This window comes from Oncorhynchus mykiss, chromosome 10 (genome assembly GCF_013265735.2).
Source record: "Oncorhynchus mykiss isolate Arlee chromosome 10, USDA_OmykA_1.1, whole genome shotgun sequence".
NCBI lineage: Eukaryota > Metazoa > Chordata > Actinopteri > Salmoniformes > Salmonidae > Oncorhynchus > Oncorhynchus mykiss.
In genome coordinates, this window is record NC_048574.1 from 31441254 (window position 1) to 31457659 (window position 16406).

General features: G+C 44.0%; 1 pseudogene; it reads left to right on the top strand.

The window, feature by feature from the left end:
• Positions 1–11630, top strand: part of LOC110534886 — a 66664-nt pseudogene extending 55034 nt beyond the window's left edge.
• The last annotated feature ends 4776 nt before the right edge of the window (positions 11631–16406 follow it).

Consider the following 16406-nt stretch of genomic DNA (forward strand, 5'->3'; position numbering starts at 1 on the left):
GAGATCTCGTCATATTCCACGCCTCCTTTGCCCAGATACTGGTTCAAATTAAAGCCTTACTCAGCACCCAGATCATTTACAGGGTCAACTGTATAATTTGTAACTTTAACTGTAAAGTGCAATTTGTTATATACATTTTTTACCTGATATATGTGTTAATGTTATGAAAGCAGCTAGTCAGTCTACTGATTAACCTACAACACTTTCTCTTTAGGGCCTCCGGGAAGTTCAGGTACTCACCCTTTTGCCAGGTAGCCAGTGCTTAGTGTAGGCTACTATCAACCTAATGCAAGCTGTTCTTACCTGCCAATTTGTAACACTGTGTATTATTTTGGAGGACAATATTCAAACCAACTTGTTTCAGAGTATTAACCTTTAGGGTCAGCATTCTTTTTCCTTTGCTTGTTTTAATGTGACATGTCTTTTAACTCCTCTCCCCCAGGCCTCCACTCGGCCTTGCTGCGTCTGTTGGCCACCAACTACCCCCACCTGTGTATGGTGGAGGACTGGGTGTGTGAGGTGCTGGTGACAGGAACCCTGCCTCTGTTTCGGAGGATGCTGCTCACCTCTAACACTTGTAGATACTCCACAACGGTGAGACTGGAGAGAGGGAGGGAGAGGGAGTGTGGTAGGGAGGGGGGCCGTAGAGTAGGAAGTGGAGAAAGGGGTTTAGGGTTGGAGAGAAACAGTTCTGGGAATGGGGAGTTTACATCTGATTTTTATATGGATAGTTTGTGCAGACCTAGATAGAGCTCAATAAAGAATCTATTGTGCAGAGTTGGGCTTTGGGAGTGTAGTTGGGAGTCAATACAGGAGAGGCAGTATAGACTCAGTATTAGTGAGTGGGATAAACAAAGGGTCATGTTATGAATAGGAGATTCAGGCGGCTTTAGGAACAGTGTATTGTAACCCTGCAGTAAGGGCTTCAGTGTCTGGAGGATTATCATGCCTCTAATAGAGATGGACCCCCTGATGGATCATCATGTGTACGTCCCACATGGCACCCTATTCTCTATATAGTGCACTACTGTTGTAGTAGTGCAATATGTAGGGCATAGGGTGCCATTTGAGACGCAACCCCTGACTAAACACTTTCTCCTTGTCACGGAATCAGCCCTATTACTCCTGCATAACTCCAAGGCACTGCTAACCTAATGTAATGTCATCTGTAAAAATACATCTGATTAGGAGGGAAATGACCTACACACAATTTAATCCAACATTCAAAAGAGACATTTTCTTTGTAAAAAATACAATTCTAAATGATAATCTTAATGTGGAGTTTTTTTTTGTGGTTATGTAATTACACTGGATGTGCCACTGAAACAAGTAGCTGTTTTTAGAAAAGGAGGAGAGGGAGAAAGAGGAAGGGACAGAGGGAGAAGGCCCAGAGGTGACGGTCTCCTGTATTACAGTAGACACAGAAAGAGGAATACAGAGAAAGAGAGGAGGACTCCTACAATGCAGCAGAACTGAGGCTTGATGCTGCTCAGTGGAGGCTGGGATGCAAGCAGTGCTTTTATATCATGGTGATATTAACAGCCTCTGTTGGGGAGGTTGACCTTTTTAAGTGTATGACTCCGCTGCAGAACAGTGAGGAGTTGACTAGCTCTGTTTCCTTTCTACCCATCTGTTCCCTCCATCCATGTTGATGTGAATTAACTGGACAAATGAAAGCAAGCCTCACCATTGACCTATGCTATATCACCTTCAAGCTGTTATCTGGTTTCAGATCAGTGGAGTGGAAAGAAAGAGAGACAGCCTAGTTCAGGATTATACAATCCATTGAAAGTGCTTTTTATTCAAGGACTAGGTTTGATTTCTGTCCGGGAAACCAACCCTAAATGTACTGTATTAAGATTCCAGTCATGTCTCCCACTAAATACTCTTATCACCCTCTCTCCCCAGCCTTCCAGAAGGTTCTGTCCAGTGGTCCTAGACTGATGAGGACGCTGGACCACCTGACCCTGCTGTCATCTGGAGACCTGATCCCCTACGCTGAGGCTCTGATGGATAGCATGGGGCTCCTGCTGGGCCCTGGGGTCCCCCGACGCATCCCCCAGACCCTAAACAAGCTCTGGATGGTCCTCAACACCGTCATGCCCCTCAGGTCAGCACGATAAATTTAGGGTTATGGGAAGGGCTGGCTCAATGGATAGTACAGCCAACCAGTGATGGTCCCAATTCTTGAGAGTAAATGTCAATTACATCAATTTTTTTACATCCTAAATGAATGCCATCTGGATAGGACTTCAGTCTCTCTGTGAAGTGATCCTAGTTAATTAATGAATCAGGGCTACTGGTAGGTCAGCTCTTCTGGCCTTCAGCCTCTGTGTGTTCATTGGTGGTGATAAGGGGATTGACTCTCACTGACCCATTGTCCCCAGGAGCACAGAGCCACAGTCAGCAGGAGCAGGCAGGCAGACCAATCGATACCCACAAGCTAAGCTGCTATGTAACCAGGACAGCTCAGGACAGGATAAAGGGAGGGGTCTCTACAGGGTTTGGGTTTAATGGATCATTTTTTTCCCTCCTCCCCTCTGTACTCATCTGCGGTGGTGTTGAATGGTGCGGAGGGAGGAAGGAGTGATGAAGCAGGGAGTGGTGGTGTTGAATGGTGCGGAGGGAGGAAGGAGTGATGAAGCAGGGAGTGGTGGTGTTGAATGGTGCGGAGGGAGGAAGGAGTGATGAAGCAGGGAGAGGTGGTGTTGAATGGTGCGGAGGGAGGAAGGAGTGATGAAGCAGGGAGTGGTGGTGTTGAATGGTGCGGAGGGAGGAAGGAGTGATGAAGCAGGGAGTGGTGGTGTTGAATGGTGCGGAGGGAGGAAGGAGTGATGAAGCAGGGAGTGGTGGTGTTGAATGGTGCGGAGGGAGGAAGGAGTGATGAAGCAGGGAGTGGTGGTGTTGAATGGTGCGGAGCAGGGAGTGGTGGTGTTGGAGTGTCAGCCTCAGAGGAACCATTGATTAATGTCAGCTAGTCTGCAGTAGGGAACACTGACAAGACTCTTGGTGTAGAAGAACTGTTGGTTACAGCTGATTCTCTGTGAAAGTACAATGTGTCCTTGGTTTAATGGCACCCTTTGAGTTTTCAATGGGAAACTGAAAGATATTGCAAGCAATTGGAAGGATTTGATTATCACAAAATAAATCTGCAACAGGCATGGCTAGTAGTAACTAAATAATACATCAAAATAAACAAACTATCTTATTTTCATGCATAGAAAATGTAAATGAGTGTTCTTATTGGACAGGTTCAGGTTGCACTGTTGCAATGTGTCAAAACGTTTTCTGTCGACTGAACATGGTCCTGCTTTCTGTCCCTGAATGAGTGTTGTAACTGGGTCATGTTCAGTTGGCCACAGCATAGCAAAACATTCTGTCTCTGTGTTACCCAGGCTGTGGGTGATGATGGTGAATGCGCTGCAGCCCTCAGTGAAGATGCTGAGGCATCAGAACCTGATGGTGGACGCCCTCATCGTGCTGTGCAGTGACCAGAGAGTCTACAGGTAGATTATTACTTGGCTACCTTTCCTACTGCACCTGTTGCTTTGCTTACTATTTTAGATCACTATATTTGAGAATGTTGTACAATGAAAGGTGTTAAAAAGGAAATTGTTATCAAGTATTTAGTTTAGGTATTTTTTTCAGGACAAAACAATGCTTACTGAGCCTGGAATATGTTTGACATTACACACCTTTATCTAACTAGGCAAGTCAGTTAAGAACAAATTCTTATTTTCAATGACGGCCTAGTGGGTTAACTGCCTGTTCAGGGGCAGAACGACAGATTTGTCAGCTCAGGGGTTTGAACTTGCAACCTTCCGATTACTAGTCCAACTCTCTAACCACTAGGCTACCCTGCCGCCCCATTAATCAGATAATGAAGTATACATATAATATGTGAGTAATTTCACTAAGTGGGCAATTCCACGGTAAGAGTGATGCTGAGACTCAGATTTTTCAAAATGTATGTAAAACTAAAGCCAATGATTGCAAAATTAAACAAACCATACAACTCTATGCACAGGGACAAGGAATGTGTTTTTGTCAAATTTTCGGTGGAAATTGTTGAAAGTAGTCCTTGTTTGTTGAGTTGAAAAATCTGAGTCTCCGCATCACTCTGTTATCGTGGAATTGCCCATGCCTAAAATGTTACATATCTATTGTGTGTTATTTCACCACAAAATATTTGTTTTGTACATGTGAGTAAATAAACTGTTTGTCCCCAGGTGTCCCCCCCTGATGGACATTGTCCTCCACGTGCTGACCAGCTAGCTGCTGGCCTCCAAGGCCTACCTCAACCTTCACCTAAAGGAGACCACAGACTTTGACACTCTCTAACCTGGGCCTAGGACAGGCTGGACAGCCAGAGGTCACCAGAGAAGAGCTTAAGAACGCCCTGCTGGCTGCACAGGTAACACACAGGGACAGATACACACACTCATACATGTGCACACACACACAGTGTATAGTATGTCAGTCATTTTAGTTGTAAGTAGAATCCCACATGGTGTGTGTCTTGTGCTTCTTTCTGCCTCCAGGACAGTGCAGCAGTCCAGATCCTGCTGGAGGTGTGTCTGCCCACCTCAGAGGAGCAGCAGGGGCCCCTAAGGACCGTGGCCAGGTGTGATGCTGGGAGCCTGCTGAGGAGGATGAGGGGCACCCCATATCCATAAAATAAGAAGGGGGAGGGCGGACTGGAGGGGGGGCTACTCAGTGACCTACGAGAGGTGCAGTGTCGCATCTGCTGTCTGCTGCACCAGATGTTCATTGCTGACCCCAACATCGCCAAGCTGGTGCACTTCCAGGTAAACCCTTCTACTACGTAGAAGAGATGTTCTTGCCAAATTCTAATCTCAAATTCTAGCCCTTTTGTCGATAAGGCTCAGAGAGCTGAAAGGATCATGTTTATATGATCACATGTCAAGGCAGCATTTAATCATAACAAACAACATAACAAAATTGTGTCTTCCATAAGATCATAAGTGTGCCACAGAAGTGCTATTGTCAGTGATCTGTGCCTGAGTGGTGAGAGGGGAATCAGTTGCCTGCAGCCGTGAATGACTGCAGCAGTCCCAGACAGTCCCAGTAGTAGGACGCTGCCATATGTTTCACTTCATCAACCCAATCCTGCCTCTCTGTCGCAGTAATCCTGCATGCCTGGATCCATGCTGTGCACACAAGCTGCTGTGTGTGTGTGTGTTTACATCACAAGACAGAAGAACCTCAGTCAAAGGCAATACTAAAGCCTGTCGCATGCTTCCCAAACATTTAGCGCATATATTATGATGACATTTTTATGTTTTTGTTCATTTATTTTTTTCCGGCTGTTCGAGCACACATTTTGTTCTTGAGGCAAGTCTAAGTTGGGTAGCCGAAGTCTACGCCCCTTTGTCTGTGATTTGGTTAACAGTACTACTCCTAGTAGGAGTGGGAACTGTGGACGGGATTCTTCAATTAAGTGTGTTTATCACTCAACAAGCGATGACTTGTTTTCATGGAAGTTTTTTTACTTGAGAAATATTGCACCAGACATCTTAGTTAGATGTAAAATTGCATGACTAAGACCCAATTGCATATTTCTTGATTTATTTTGGATGAATTCAGACTATTTTGAGTAAGTGTGTATTGGCTAGGTTGCTACGGCATCTCAAGAGGAACAAACAGTAATATTGCTTTTTTGTTTTTCAGACAAAAGGTAGTGCAAGGCACAGATGTTCGCTTCACCGAGTTCTGCTTTTTACTTGAATTTCTTTCTCTTTTTGTCTCCTCTCATTTTCTCTCTCAGGGTTGCCCTCAAGCTTTACTACATCTGACTGTGGTAGGCATTCCCTCCATCCATATATGCCTGGACTTCATCCCAGAGCTGTCTGGCCCAGCCCCAGCTGAGGAAACAGGCATCCAAGCCCACAACCCTGAGCTACATTAGCCCTGTGTCTTTTTCAGGGTTTTCTACTGAACAACAATATAAAGGCAACATGTAAAGTGTTGGTCCCATGTTTCATGAGCTGAAATTAAAGATCACAGAAATGTTCTGTGCGCACAGAAAGCTTATTTCTCTAAAATGTTGGCCACAAATTAGTTAACGGTGCCTTTGGAAAGTATTCAGACCCCTTGACTTTTTCCACGTTTTGTTAGGTTACAGCCTTATACATCATTTTTCTCCCTCATCAATCTGCACACAATACCCCATAATGACGAAGCAAAAACAGTTTTTTATTTATTTATGGGAATATCACATTTACATAAGTATTCAGACCCTTTACTCAAGCTTTGCACACCTGTATTTGGGGAGTTTCTCCCATTCTTCTCTGCAAATCCTCTCAAGCGCTGTCAGGTTGGAAGGGGAGTGTTGCTGCACAGCTATTTTCAGGTCTCTCCAGAGATGTTCGATCGGGTTCAAGTCCAGGCTCTGGCTGGGCCACTCAAGGACATTCAGAGACGAATGATGATGCCACCACCATGCTTCACCGTAAGAATGGTGCCAGGTTTCCTCCAGACTTGATGCTTGGCATTCAGGCCAAAGAGTTCAATCTTCGTTTTGTTGGAATAGGCTAAACTTTGAACATTTGAGATATTAAATAGATGATAGAGACAACCTTGAATAGAAAGAGTATGTAAAAAAAAAGCCAGAAGGCTTTGGAATGTGTTTGATGGAGGAGAGGAGAGTGATGTGTTGATATAGGGAAGACAGATGGATATCTGTGGATTAGGTGAAGGATGGGTTGAGGTCAGGAGGTGAGGGTTGAGGTCAGTTCCCCTTAAGGGAGTAATCAGGGTTAGATGGTGTGTAACCACGCCAGCCCAGGAACTCCACATCACTGGCGGGATCATCTAGGTCAGCCACCCTGCAGCTGATGAAACTGTGGGTTTGCACATCCAAAGCATTTCTGCCCAAACTGTCAGAAATCGTCTCAGGGAAGCTCATCTGCGTGCTCGTCATCCTCACCAGGGTCTTGACCTGACTGAAGTTTGGCATCATAACCGACTTCAGTGGGCAAATTATCACCTTCGATGGCCACTGGCACTCTAGAGAAGTGTGCTCTTCATGGATGAATCCCGGTTTCAACTGTGCCGGGCAGCTGGCAGGCAGCGTAGTGTGTATGGCGTTATGTGGGCCGAGCGGTTTACTAATGTCAACGTTGTGAACACAGTGCCCCACGGTGGTGGTGGAGTTATGGTATGGGCAGGCATACGCTACAGACAACAAACACAACTGCATTTTATCGATGGCAATTTGAATGCACAGAAATACGTGACGAGTTCCTAAGGTCCATTGTTGTGCTATTAATTCGCTGCCATCACCTCATGTTTGAGTATGATAATGCACGGCCCCTGTCGCAAGGACCTGTCCACAATTCCTGTAAGCTGAAAATGTCCCAGTTCTTCCATGGCTTGCATACTCACCAGACAGGTCACCCATTGAGCATTTTTTGGAATGCTCTGGATCGACGTGTACGACAGCGTGTTACAGCTCCGGACAAATATCCATCAACTTTGCACTGCCATTGAAGAAGAGTGGGACAACATTCCACAGTCCGCAATCAACAGCCTGATCAACTTTTTTTAATGAATCGGTGAACTACATATGCTGTATTCCCAGTCATATGAAATCTATAGATTGGGGCCTTATTATTTCAATTGACTGATTTTCCTTCATGGAACTGTAACTCAGTAAATCTTTGAAATTGTTTCATGTTGCGTTTTTATATTTTTTGTTCAGTGTACATCAATTAGTTTCCAGGCCACAAAGTGTATAGGGCCTGTATTCGTTTATAATGGAAACCTGTGTCTCTGGATGGGAAGGACTGGCATTAACTATGGTTCTTGTCCCCCTCTACAGATCTTTGCCATCCAGCTGCTGTCCCACCTGTGTTCCCAGTACACCCAGCCCAAGTCACTCAGCGTGGCCCGTCTGTGCTGTCAGCGTCATGGCTACCCTGCTCACACCTCCCTCCCTCCCTCCCTCCCTCCCTCCCTCCCTCCCTCCCTCCCTCCCTCCCTCCCTCCATGTCCTACTTGCTGTGCCTCCCTTTCTGTACTTTAATATGTTACTGCCATCTCCTGGTGGGTCTCTGTTAGTGCAGTATTACTCATGATATACTTTTTTCTGTTTGTACTCACTTCCCTGCTGTTCATTAAGTTTTTGCCTTTTTCATGCCCACTCTGCTGTGCCTGGTGGCGTTCTGCCAGGCCTTCCCTCCGCTCTACGATGACGTGGCGGCCCTGCTTGTGCAGGTGGGACAGGTCTGTGCCTCAGATGTTGCCACCAAGGCCAGGGATATCGACCTGCTCATCGCCAGTAAGTTTGTGTGTGTTTATGAGGCGCGGGTTGACTCTTAAACCGCAGACCCTGTGGTTATATCTTCAGGGAGTGTGAGTTTAGGGTCATGACATATTGTGTGGATGAAGGTGGGTGGTGTGCTGATTGAATAAAAAGAAAACAATGCATTAAAAATCCATAAATGTACCATTCATATCTATAGACTACTTTTAGGGTTTTCTTTCATAATTTTTTTATCTGGCGTTGGTGCGTAAGCCTAAGTTTTAAGGGCTAACTGTATGCTCGACAAACTTATTGCCAAATGCTAGTTAATAACGTCGATCCACTGAGGCAAAAAGAACAACGTCGGAGATTAATTCAACAAGAGAGAACCTGCAAATGGAGAGTTGAAAGTAAATCGAAGGGAAGGCCAGAACAGTAGATGAAGTGGTTAAAGAGGATGATACCTGTGCTGGATATGTTATGTGTGATGATTGTGAGGCGCTATACAAATTTGACAGGCACAAGACTGGGACTTCAAAATGGCACATCAAGGGAATTGTACTGTTCAGATGGGTTAAATGGAACAGTAGCCTAACTGAAATCTGGATACTGACTGTAAGTCTATAACCTCTCACATAGCCTAATTTAATATTAACTCCTGCCGAATTAAGCTTTTCTTGCAGTAAAATGATACACCAGATATAGATTTTGTTTAGAGAACAGGAGTGGTGAAATGTTTTCTTTCTTTCAGCTCTCATGAGAGAATTCATGTACGAACAGCTTTTCATTTCCTTAAAACCAGTCGGGCGGTTGCGAATGGGTTATTAGCCATTGCGTGTGAGTTAACAAACAGCTGACCCGCGCATCACTTGTGTTTTGTCTGTGAGATTAAATAAAAATATGTTTTTGTGTGCTATGCATCTCATTCTAGTTGCCATGTTTCACTCCAGTCTTTCCCCTGTTATTGATTGAGTAGTGTTGGACCTAATTATTGGAGAAGCCGAAGACCATGACCTGGATTGATATTTTGGAATGCTGGCATAGATTTACTCATAAGTGTAATTACATCAGTGACGTGATCAATTCGCAGTCGATTTTACCAAAATGTCAGTCCATTCTGGAGTTCAATGAAAAAGTGCACTTCAATGGAGAAAGTATATGTCCTGAACCATATAGAGTCATTTCTAAAGGTGTATCAAGGCAGCAGGCAAATTCAATAAATGTAAAATATATATTGGCTAACAGTTGAGGAAATACTGACTGCGTCATCTGTTTTTACAAGTTTTATAACTTACACATACACTTACCCCAGCAGACATGCCAGAAGGGGTATTTTCACAGTCCCCAGGTCCAGAACCAATTCTAGGAAATGTACAGTATTTTACAGAACCATGAGTGCATGGAACTCCCGTCTTATTTAGTGCGTGAACAGCAAACCTTGTTTCAAAAAACAAATAAAGCAACGCCTCACGGCACAACCATGTGACCTACTTGTTGTGTGTATATATAGACATGTACAGTTGAAGTTTCAAGTTTACATACACTTAGGTTGGAGTCACTAAAACTCGTTTTTCAACCACTCCACTAATTTCTTGTTAACAAACTATAGTTTTGGCAAGTCGGTTAGGACATCTACTTTGTGCAGGACACAAGTCATTTTTCCAACAATTGTTTACAGACAGATTATTTCACTTATAATTCACTGTATCACAAATCCACTGGGTCAGAAGTTTACATACACTAAGTTGACTGTGCCTTTAAACAGCTTGGAAAATTCCAGAAAATTATGTAATGGCTTTAAAAGCTTCTGATAGGCTAATTGACAACATTTGAGTCAATTGGAGGTGTACCTGCTATTTCAAGGCCAACCTTCAAACTCAGTGCCTCTTTGCTTGACATCATGGGAAAATCAAAAGAAATCAGCCAAGACCTCAGAAAAAAAATTGTTGACCTTCACAAGTCTGGTTCATTCTTGGGAGCAATTTCCAAATGCCTGAAGGTACCATGTTCATCTGTACAAACAATAGTACGCAAGTATAAACACCATGGGACCACGTAGCTGTCATACGACTCAGGAAGGAGACGAGTTCTGTCTCATAGAGATGAACGTACTTTGGTGCGTACGCCCAATTTTTCCGTTTTTGATTTGTTAAAAAAGTTTGAAATATCCAATAAATGTCGTTCCACTTCATGATTGTGTCCCACTTGTTGTTGATTCTTCACAAAAAAATACAGTTTTATATCTTTATGTTTGAAGCCTGAAATGTGGCAAAAGGTCGCAAAGTTCAAGGGGGCCGAATACTTTCGCAAGGCACTGTGTGTATATATATATATATATATATATATATATATATATATATATATATATATATATATATATATATAAAAATAAGCTCTGGAGGAATGGGATAAAATTCACCCAACTTATTGTGGGAAGCCTGTGGAAGGCTACCCAAAACATTTGACCCAAGTTAAACAATTTAAAGGCAATGCTACCAAATACTAATTGAGTGCATGTAAACTTCTGACCCACTGGAAATGTGATGAAAGAAATAAAAGCTGAAAGAAATCATTCTCTCTACTATTATTCTGACATTTCACATTCTTAAAATAAAGTGGTGATCCTAACTGACCTAAAACAGGGAATTTTTACTCTGATTAAATGAGAAAAAAATTAGAGTTTAAATATATTTGGTTAAGGGGTATGTACATTTCCGACTTCAACTGTATGTGTAACTGAACATGCACTACATGTTAATGTATTTAAATGGTAAATTATTTTGTCCTTTGTCTTTTTCGTTACATGTTGGACCCCAGTAAGACTAGCTGTCGCCATTGGCGTTAGCTAACGGGGTTCCTAATAAATCAAATCAAATACATACCCTCTCCCTCCTTCACCTTTGTCCCCTCCCGCAATTTGCCCCCCCTCCCCTCTGTTCCTTAGGGTTGCAGTATCTGAAGGAGAAGCCCTGGGAGGTGTTGGTACCAGGAAGGGGTCAGTCCAAGCTGAGGCTTCCACAGAGGGCAGCAGGGGAGCTGGGTGGTGCCGACTAAGATGTCAAGCTCTGCTACCATATAGAAACCACCTTCATGGACATCGGCACCAGCCTCCACGGACTACAAACACAGAGACTTGCAGGTGGAGAAGCACTGGGGCTGGAGGAGGGTTGTAGATTTAGATATGAGTGTTATTTTCAATATGTACTGTATGTTGTAGTGTGTATGCAATGTCAGTGTTTTGTAGGTGTTGAAAGATACAAATTGCTATAGGTCTGTTTTCTTGACCCCTGTGAACATATATTTTTCTAATCTGCATGTCTTATTTTTCCCAGCAAAAACAGGTATTTTTGAAGTGTATAGTAAACTCAGCAAAAAAAGAAACGTCTTCTCACTGTCAACTGCATTTATTTTCCGCAAACATGTGTAAATATTTCTATGAACATAAAAAGATTCTACAACTGAGACAAACTGAACAAGTTCCACAGACATGTGACTAACAGAAATTGAATAATGTGTCCCTGAACAAAGGGACTGTGAGGACCTGCCTTACAACAGGCCCACAAGCCCTCAGTCTAGCCTCTCTCAGCTTATTGCGGACAGTCTGAGCACTGATGGAGGGATTGTGCATTCCTGGTGTGACTCGGGCAGTTGCTGTTGCCATCCTGTACCTTTCCCGCAGGTGTGATGTTCAGAGGTACCGATCCTGTGCAGGTGTTGTTACACGTGGTCTGCCACTGCGAGGACAATCAGCTGTCCGTCCTGTCTCCCTGAGGTGTTTCAGTCCACCAGGACCAGTCTCCTATCTTTGCAGTAGTTATAATTCCACAGATTCCTGTCAGAGTTCTAGTGGTTTTGGCCCCCAGGTTTATCTTTTCAGTGTGTCCCTCTGGGGCCATGCTACAGTTTACCGCACAGGGGCCTTCTATTGCCAATCCCGCGGCTGGGCTTAGAGCTAGAATACAGCATCGACTGCCTGCTATCAGTAAAGGCATCTGTCTCAATTAGAATCAGCCAGGAGAAGTGTTTGCTTAGACACACCAACCACTTACCTATTATCATCATTATACCTCTTTTGACAGGTTCTTAAACAGATGTTATACAACCTAGCCGGCACTCTGCATTCATTACAAGAGTGTTTTTGTAACATTTTAAACTGCTTGACTGCTGCTGATTGTGTACTAGAGAGAGGGAGACATGTGGTGTGTGAACCATCTTCATTAGGGCTGTCTTTGATGTAGTTCTAGTCAGAGGGCTAGGGGTGGATGGATGCTGGGTACATTATCTTTAATTACGACTCTAACCTGGAGGCTCCTCTCTCTCTGGCTGTGGGCTCCCTCCTGCGCCCAGGTCTCCACGGTTAAGTGGTTTACAGAGTAGGGGATTCCCGTCACACCCTGAGCTATGAGCTGCTGCTGGATCAGATCTGCATAATGGGGGCGACGTGAACGAGCCCTATTAGATAAACACCTGTTTAACCTCTAGCTGCCAAACAGACAGATATTAAAGGTAGGTCACATAACTTTACGAACTCTGTCTGAAGGGAGCATGTGTACTAGAGCTAGACAGTCAAACCAAAGAAAGTCTCTAGTCGACAGTAACACTGTATATGCTTATGAGAAGACCGGCTGTGCACATCCATTATTTATGGAGCGTGTAGTGGCAAGAAACCCAGCTGTCCAGGGCTTCTGTAATGGCTCTCGTGTTGCTGCTAAAGGGACTCTCTAGTCTTACCGGTGAGTGTTTAAACAGAGACTCAAGATCCCTTCAGTAGACACTTGCTAGATTGAAAGTGATTGCTTTGACTGCCATCTCTTGTAGGGGCTTAAAAGCTTAATCTTCAACAATGAGTGAGTGATGTGCTGCTGCTTCTTGATTAAGCTTTGTGGAGGAAATTGGAAGAATTAAACTTGAGCTGATAGAAAATAACACTTAGACTTATAATTGCCTACTGCTGATAGAGAGATCCACTGTAATTTAGGAGGGTGCTTCACAAGAATAGATTTTTCACTCATCTGGATGTATTAATCCAAAATCATCATTCTAAGGCTACCAAGTCCCTAGCTGTCAGATTATATTTTAAAGGTTTTCTGACTGACCTTCTATTCCATGGATTCACCAGAGGGCAGTCTTGCCACACGATAGACAAGTGCTCTCAGAATCCCAGGCAGGATTCATCATCGTTCACCACCACAGCACAGCTCCTCAGAGAGGTAGAATCTAAACTCATCTGGAGTCAGACTAGGGCTGCATCTCAAATGGGATACTATTTGGGATGCCGTCTAGGTTCTCATCCAACTGCTACAGACTTCAGAGCATGATGTACTTCGAGACAGCATAGATTCCCAAGCTGCACTTGGGTCAGACTTCCTGTTTAGATTCAGACACCCCGGCGCAAGATATGGCTCGGAAAACGTACCTCAATCCAGGGATGAGATATTAATTGGCCCATTATTCCAACAGTTACACAGAGAAGATTGAACGACTGCTAACTAGCAGCCTAACTAGCAGCCTACCAACTAGTTGGGAGGGCCCTCTGTTACGTGTATGTGACAAAACTCTGAGGGTGACTTTAATAGAGCGGTGGGGGGGATCAATAAACCCATCAACTTCGGGATACTCTCGTGATTTAAATTCATGTTCCACTTTTAAATAATAAAACAAGCATGAAATTCAAATGAACAACCCCCCCCCCCCCCCCCCCCCCTGACATTTACAAGATTTAAACCTCAATAACATTTAATTTGGGTGCTATTTAATTTATTTTACATGTCCCAAAATCAGAAACAAACACGCACACATAATTAGGTACGCTTATCGATTTATTTTTTCATTTAATTGTGCAAACTCCAAACACACCGCGGTGCATGTTGAAATAGCACTTCGCTCTCGAGCCTGTTGGCTTGGTCTAAGTGGCTATCAGAGGGTCTAATTAGGGTCCATTTTTTTTACTGCCTCAGCTTTGAAGGGGAAGGGACCAGTTTAGGATTCCGCATTAGAACCTGCACCCTTGGTGACACTAGTGAGGCATCATCTTAGTTTCCCTGGGGTCCCCCCTCTCATAAAATAAATGATATATCTCATAGATTTACTGGTGCCTCCTAATAAAGTACATATTTTTATAGCAATGTCAGAGCTGTGCCACTCGGGAGGCCCTTACACCCGCTTATGCTATATTTATTTTCTAGAGCGAATAGGACAGGCATTCCATGGAGGGATTATTGAGCTTCATCTTAATTTGGAGCTGAAATCTGAGTGCAGTCTTCTTTGTCTTGTGTGTAGTGGTTAGCTTGTGGATGCTGTTGTACGGCTCTGTGCAGCAGACTGACATGCAGAATGGGTTTACTGTTGCTGTAACTCACTGATGCTTTGGGAGACGCCTCAGCCAAGCGGGGGTGAAATTACAGAGCGGTTTTGTTTTCAATGAGAGCAATGAGAACACCTCAATGAGAACACCTTTTACTCAAACCACTCGTCTTTTCATTTTCTCTTCCACCCCATGAACATCACATTGTTTACTGCTATGCAGAGACAGAGGGGGGAGAGAGAGAGCATAAATCTATGAGATTAGTCATTAGCTACCTCTCAATTAGATCTGTCAGTGTCATTCAGCGTGTGGGCTAATTATTTGCTCATTTGGTGTCGACAGACATTGAATTAGCCAGTTAATTGTGTGCTAAATGATTGCCGAGCCTGAGTGAGTGGAAAGGGAGTCTTCAATAACACTGCATGTCAATGAAGCTAAAGGTGTATGTATGACCTCCTACTGCAGAAGTGTGCTGCTTCTGCTGCCACATCTCTGTTCTCCACAGCAATCAGTAGGTTAACCAGAAAACAGCCCTTTGATGACATCCAAATACACATACAATCACATTCCGGCTTTGATTTGGACAATTGACATCTGTTGTTGCATTTGCCATGTAGATCTTATCTTATTTCTAACTGATGCTAACTTTCCACATGGTATATCGACTAGAACAAACATAGGATCAGAGTGAATAGAGTTACTGTATATGGTGATCTTTCCCAACAACAGCACTGAAAATTACGGAGACCATAGACTCTGTAACAATCCGTTGATCTGGGGAAAAGTGGCATGGCACGGTCGATGCCAAGATTTGATGTACCACAGCAGGCAGGCACAGCTTTTTGTTTTGTAGTGTTGGATCAAATGGACTTGTTGAGAGAGCTGGCTCTAAAAACCTGCTAGTTGGAACAGGTAAAGGCCCTAAAGAGTTCTGGTCTGTCTGTCACTGAGCCAGACACATTAAATCAAGCCCCCCCTCATCTCACAGACCAATTAGGAAATGACTTTAGTCTGTTGTTAATGTTGACAAAAGTACCCCTAATTATTAAATGTTTTTCTTTGTATTTTTATTATAAATATTGTTTTATTATATATAAAACAACTCCCCAACGGGCTCGGGAGGTGAAGGTCAAGACATGCGTCCTCCGAAACATGACCCGTCAAACCGCGCTTCTTAACACCGCCCGCCTAACCCGGAATCCAGCCGCACCAATGTGTCGGAGGAAACACTGTTCAACTGACGACCGAGGTCAGCCTGCAGGCGCCTATCCCACCACAAGGAGTCACTAGAGCGCAATGAGCCAAGTAAAGCCCCCCCCCCGGCCACACCCTCCCTTAACTTGAAAGACACTGGGCCAATTGTGTGCCTCCCTATGGGATTCCCGATCACTGCCAGTTGTGATACAGCCCGGGATCGAACCCAGGTCTGTAGTGATGCCTCTAGCACTGCGATGCAGTGCCTTGGACCACTGTGCCACTCGGGAGGCCCTTACACCCATAAGAATTTAAAACAAGCAGGCTCACAGTTTGAGATTATGCTTTGTGGTTCCTGTTTTGTCATATTGTCATTTTGGGGCAGCAGCGTAATCTCGTGGTTAGAGCATTGGACTAGTAACCGAAAGGTTGCCAGATCGAATCCCTGAGCTGACAAGGTACAAATCTGTCGTTCTGCCCCTGAACAAGGCAGTTAACCCACTGTTCCTAGGCCGTCATTGAAAATAAGAATTTGTTCTTAACTGACTTGCCTAGTTAAATAAAGGATAAATAAATATAAAAAACAAGCTGCAGTGTAAATCATGCTGTCATTGCACTGGCTGGCACTACTCGCTGCACCAC